The following is a 6,742-nucleotide window of genomic DNA, read 5'->3' as shown; positions in this document are numbered from 1 at the left end:
TTGGCATACTTTCCAGATAAATGGAAAAACGCCAAAGTTGTTTTTCGCCATGAGCATTCAACCACTCATCAGTTATTAGGAGTTACGAACTTAATTCGGCTCAACAAATCTGGAGGATATTCGACTAGAGAAATTGCTCTTCATGATATAGAGAGAGCATTTAATAGTGTTTGGCATTAACGTTTGATCGTAAAATTGATGAATTTCAATTTTCCTCTGTACATTATTAAACTGATCCAAAATTATGTGACAGATCGCTCACTGCAGGTAAACTATCAGAATTCTAAATCTAATAGATTACCTGTTAGAGCTGGTGTTCCCCAAGGCAGCATATTGGGGTCCATTTTGTATAACATTTTTACTTCTGACTTACCTGATTTACCACCAGGTGTGTGTGTGTGCTTCATCCTCTATCCCTCACCCAGCCAGGGGTGTTGAACAAGTAGTACTACGAATAATTTTATCAGATCTCATGCTCCGTTATGGTGCCCTTTTTGTTACGAAGACTAGTACTACAAAAAGGAATCACTTCTGAAGCAAGGAAGGTTTCTTCAGAAGTGTAGGGAATGGGATGTACTAGTTAATCATAACAGGTACAGCAAGACTTCACAAGGACGCCCTTATTCGTACTAACTACTCAGGGAGTAGAAAGTCGAGAAGAGCCACCGTTGCTAACTAAAGTTTGAACCGGGTACCTGGGATTCCCACAATTTCCGCGGCAATAGCAGCAAACGATGCCCTGTACGTATTTAGTGTTTATTTTTGCCTTTCTCGTATACTAAGTATACGGTAAAGGCTATATGATCGCTCCAAAAACAAACTTTTTATAGAAGGCCCGGAGACCCATAGTGTTATATACCAATCGACTCAGTTCGACGAATTGAGGTGATGTCTGTGTGTGTGTGTGTGTGTGTGTGTGTGTGTGTGTGCGCACAAAACGACGCAAAAAATGTCACTCATTTTTCGGGCATTTATCCTCAACCGATTTGCTCGCAACAAATTGCATTCGACGCAGAATCCTTTCCCATTGTTTCCTATTGAAAATTGGCCAGGTCGGACTATGGGATCGGAAGTTATGGCCAAAATACAAATTGATACGTAAAAATCGCGTAAAAAATGTCACTCATTTTTCGGGCACTTATCCTCAACCGATTTGCTCGCAACAAATTGCATTCGACGCAGAATCCTTTCCCATTGTTTCCTATTGAAAATTGGCCAGGTCGGACTATGGGATCGGAAGTTATGGCCAAAATACAAATTTATACGTAAAAATCGCGTAAAAAATGTCACTCATTTTTCGGGCACTTATCCTCAACCGATTTGCTTGCAACAAATTGCATTCGACGCAAAATCTTTTCCCATTGTTTCCTATTGAAAATTGGCCAGGTCGGACTATGGGATCGGAAGTTATGGCCAAAATACAAATTGATACGTAAAAATCGCGTAAAAAATGTCACACATTTTTCGGGCACTTATCCTCAACCGATTTGCTCGCAACAAGTTGCATTCGACGCAGTATCCTGTCCCAATGTGTCCTATTGAACATTGGCCAGATCGAAATATGGGATTGGAAGTTATGACCGAAACACCATTTTTGCCTTTTGTCTACAAAGTATACGAAAAGGCTATATGTTCGCTCCAAAACCAAACTTTTACAGAAGGCCTGGAGACCCATAGTGTTATATACCAATCGACTCAGCTCGATGAACTGAGATGATGTCTCTGTGTGTGTATGTATGTGTGTACGGTGCGTGCACCAAAAGTGCGAAAAGTTTAGCTCACTTTTTAGGTACTTATTCTCATCCGATTTACTTGCAACAAATCCCATTCGACGCGAGATCCTGTCGTATTGTTTTCTATTGAAAATTTGGAAGATCGGACTATGGGCACAAAAATTATGGCCAAAATGCTTTATGTTATAAAAAAGCGCGTAAAAAAGTCTAGCTCATTTTTAATGCACTTACCCTCAATCGATTCACTCACAACAAATTGCATTGGACGCGGAATCCTATTCTATTATTTTCTATTGAAAATTGGCCAGCTTGGACTATAACCTTAGAAATTATGGCCAAAATACTTTTTGCCTTTCTTGTGCTACAAAGTTGTACCGAAAGGCTATAATTTCTCTCAGAAAACGAACTATCGGATGCTTCCACACTGATACACTTTCCTCCCATCTTCATACGGGAGTTTGGTAGAAGGACGGTCATGAGATTCATATCATAACAAATATTGCCCTCCGCTCGCTTGATGGGAATGACATTTTCGTTTTCTTTTTGTGTAGTCAGAGCTTCAGTTTAACAAACATCCAAATGTGATATCCTTAAAATATATAACTGGGTAAAATAAAACAGGGGTATGTACATCAAAAAGATTGGAAAAGGAAAAAAATTGTAGAAATTTTTATTAGCATATTGTAGATCAAGTTGAAAACCGAACCGAGATCTCGCGTTTTCAACTGGATCTAAAATATCTTAGCTTGAAATAATCCGATTTTCATAGAACGGACAAAGAAGTTTTTCTTTTTTACTCCTAGCTACTAGCTCATCTACTTTCAAGCAAGCACATTTTACGTAAGTCGAGAAAGGCACCATCACCGCTAGGTGGATTAATCTGGGTTTTTTTATTCATATATTGGTGAAGCGATCAGAGAAGAAAAAGTAAAGAATTGGAACGTGCTCACCAATTTAGTTCATCCATAGTTCATCCAACTTTGCTTCCTTTTAGTCTTTGGCCCAACTGAGGCTGATTTGGGTGCTACGAAAATTCTCGTGGGGTTAGTGCCTTTTGAAGTTCTGGTTCGTTCCGAAGAAACACTCCTACAAAATCTTCACCCTTGTTCCGGTTTCGATGCCACTACTACCGTTGCAATTATTTCTTTTATTGATGGGTGGCTCTTCTCCGCTACAGACGGCATGCCTATAGCTGGTGCACTGTACTGTGTCCAGTGCTAGTATCGTTGATGAAGAGGTCCAGGGTTACCGCTGGGGTTGGAGTCGAGCTGGATCAGGTGAAATTTCTGCTGCAGACAGGTCCAGAGTTGGCATCATCATATGAGGTGGTTGACTCAATATCAAGTTCGCAGAATATTAAAATCTTCACAAACTTCGAAAATTCGAAAAGAACGAAAAAAATGACAGAGGCAAAAAAATAAACCGTCTTGCTTAGCCGAAGCCTACTTCACTTACCTGATTTACCACCAGGGTGTCAAAAATCTTTATTTGCAGATGACACGGGCCTTTCAGGCAAAGGGCGAAGCCTTCGTGTCATTTGTAGTAGATTGCAAAAAAGTTTGGATATTTTCTCCACTTACTTGCGAAAATGGAAAATTTCTCCGAATGCTTTCAAAACTCAGCTTATAATTTTTCCACATAAGCCGAGAGCTTCTTATTTGAAACCTTCTAGCAGACATATTGTCACTATGAATGGGGTTCCAATTAATTGGTCTAGTGAAGCTAAATATTTAGGACTTCTGCTAGATCAAAAAATAACTTTTAAAAATCACATTGAAGGCCTTCAAGCCAAATGTAACAAATATATTAAGTGTCTATATCCACTTATAGACCGAAAATAGAAACTTTGTCTTAAGAACAAACTTTTGATTTACAAACAAATTTTTAGACCTGCCATGTTGTATGCTGTGTCAATATGGACTAGTTGACGAATACCAGAAAGAAGGCACTTCAGAGGATTCAAAATAAAATTTTGAAAATGATTCTAAAGTTGCCTCCGTGGTATAGTAACAATGAACTTCATAGAATTTCTAATATTGAGACATAGCAACAAAAGTCCAACAAAATAATGTCCAACTTTAGACAAAAGTCGTTGCAATCTTCTATTGCAACGATTAACTCCTTGTACCCTTAGTATAAAATAGGTTAAGTTTAGTTTAAGTTGAAAACATTGTAATTCCTACATGGTTCAATTCGACCAAAGGAAATATCCTAACTGCCAGAGACAATTGAAATGTATTAATAATAACTAAAAATATAGCAAATAAGGATGATAGTGTTAAGAAAACACGGAACACCTAGTCTAAGAGATGAATGCATTTTTAGAAAATTAGCAAATAAAATTAGTAAAAAAAAAAACTCTTCCTGCGCTCGTGTCGGACCGGTATGGACGGTTCTCCAGCAGAAGCTTTTGGAATTAATGGGTGGATGGAGACGGCTTTCGTTTGACAATCTGGCTAAACCTATTCTACCAGGCATAACAAGAACAACTCATGTGAAAATACTGAAATATCTCATAAACTACATCCACTTTGTTAATAACTCTAACAACAGAATAATTGATGTTAATGATTTAGTTTTTCACCTTGAATTAGATTTTTGAACTCCAAACATGATTGGAAATACTAACTTATATGATAATAAACTAAATTTTAAACCAAGAAAAAAAAGTTCAAATCTTACTCAGCCAAAATAAAACGGTCAGCCAATGAACTTACGATGTGCTGTTGAAGAAGACTTTCGAGTCAAACAATATGTTTTTTGAACTCTCCGGGTCTGATATGGACTCCGTTTCTGAAACGGAGTACGACTCTCTTCCATCCCAAGGAAGGAAAAAGCGACGGAAGTACACTTCGTTCGCTAAAGTTTCGACGAACTCTCGGAAGAATGCCCATGTAGAGAAAGAAAGTGAAACGAATAAGAAAGAGCTCCCGAGCCTTCTAAAGAATTCGTGCAAAATTCAGACCGCCAGGATTCTTTCCGAATGCAGAAATTAGTGAAGAGAGATTGCGATTGTCGGGCACATACAGCTAGTGCTATACATAAACCTTGGTGTTGTATTAGAAAAGCTTTTCTAAAACATGTTTGTAGTGTAGCAAGTTTTCGAAGTAAAAACAACGTTTTTTTCAATTTTTTGATTCTTTTATCTTATGCAGATATCATGAGAAAATAGGGAAAAATATTTGGTGATAGTCGGATTTCCAATGATTGACCGTCAAAATCCCCATAGTGAACTGACTATAACAGTCTGCTTAAATAACTTGCTTGCACGTTTATGCTGCTTATCTGTTCTTCAACTGCATGGCTCGTGTCTCGGTCGTATCCCGGCCACTTGTAAACGAAGTGTGAATTGCTGTTGATTTTAATTATGAATAATAATCAATTACGCTACGCACGCGGCTTCTGGTGGTGCTAGTGCTACCACTGCAGAGTCAGCACCATAATTAATAATAAATGCAGCGTTGTGTTCACACTTTATACCGTTGTTTTCACGCTCGACAGTAGACCTCCAGTTGTATGGGTCATTTATTTGCAATATTTGCATGCGATTACGAGGTGGCGATGGCCAACTAAGTAACCAGAAAAGCCGCAATTAAAAGATAATGGTCACGCTCAATCGAAACGATTGGCGTCCGGTCGGAAATTATTGTTATTGTTTGTGATAACTGTCATTTTGATTTGTTTTTATTGACAAAACAGATCGTCCAAACACTGATATCGCTGCGAAAGATGTTCGATTGGTACCAGAGCTGGTCAGTTATGTTATTTCTTCATGATGCGTACCACTCCAGACAGTCAATAGGAGTGGATTAGAAAAATACTTAGAACTCAAACGTTAAGATTCTCAATTTGAAAGAAAAGCTTGACAAGTCAGAAAAATTGTAGAAATGGTCGAATATTTCTCTGCGAAACTCAAGATCAACATTTTATCAATGCATTTTGGCGTTTGTGGTATTTTGATGAAAAATTTGTTTTATTTTCTTGTCTCTACTAAGGGTATGCGATAAGACAATTTTTCCTAACGAAACGAAACGAAACGAAATATATATTTATTTTCAAGACTTCGAAACGATACGAAATCATTGTCCATTTAATTCGAAATTTAAATTTTTTCCGCGGAATTTTTATTGAATTGATTTTACATTATTTACGCAATTTTGATTTCATTATCTCAAAGTCAAATCACTGCTTTGTGACCAATAGAATTATAGTAACAGAAGAAACAGTCTGTAATAAATCGCCGTGTTCCCGTTTACCATTAGGCAATACCCCAGCATTTGTGCCGCTTTCAAAGGAATTCATCGTGGAATGAGTGCTCCCGAATCTGATCAATTTTATATAAGTTCAGCTTTATATCAGTAAATATGTATATACAAATATGGGATTTATTTGTATTCTGATTTGAATTCTATTTGAAACCTTATTTCAAGACTTATGTGATTATGTTGAAACATACTTCATATTGATTTATCAGCGTGGCTTTATGGTTCTTCTTCTTTTTCTTATTGGCATTACATCCCCACACTGGGACAGAGCCGCCTCGCAGCTTAGTGTTCATTAAGCACTTCCACGGTTATTAACTGCGAGGTTTCTAGTAACGAGGTTTCCAAGTAACATTTTGAATTCTATTTGGATTCATTCAAGTTTTATTGCAGTTTTATCAAGGATTCGCATAAACTGTAGAGTTTTATCATAGTTTTCATCTAGTCCAAGTTACCTCAAAGCTAAATTCTCTTATAATAGTTTTATGATATGCTCCAGGTCCATCTTAAGCTGTTTATTTTGATAAATTATGCAGCAAGAGCACTATATCCCAATTGAAACCAAATAGTTTTGAGAAAGTTTTATGGTACTCTTCATTAAGAAAGAACGATCTTGAAAATGCCATTATAAAACTTCCTTAAAATTATGTGGCTTTGAGTGGGAGAAAGTGCTCTTGTTGAAGAATACATCAAAATAAACAAAACATAATGTCAAATTGGACGCAAACAAGTGGATCAAAGACAAAA

This window comes from Armigeres subalbatus, chromosome 1, assembly GCF_024139115.2.
Source record: "Armigeres subalbatus isolate Guangzhou_Male chromosome 1, GZ_Asu_2, whole genome shotgun sequence".
NCBI lineage: Eukaryota > Metazoa > Arthropoda > Insecta > Diptera > Culicidae > Armigeres > Armigeres subalbatus.
The sequence above is the reverse complement of the archived record's forward strand: the minus strand, read 5'-3'. Positions refer to the sequence as shown.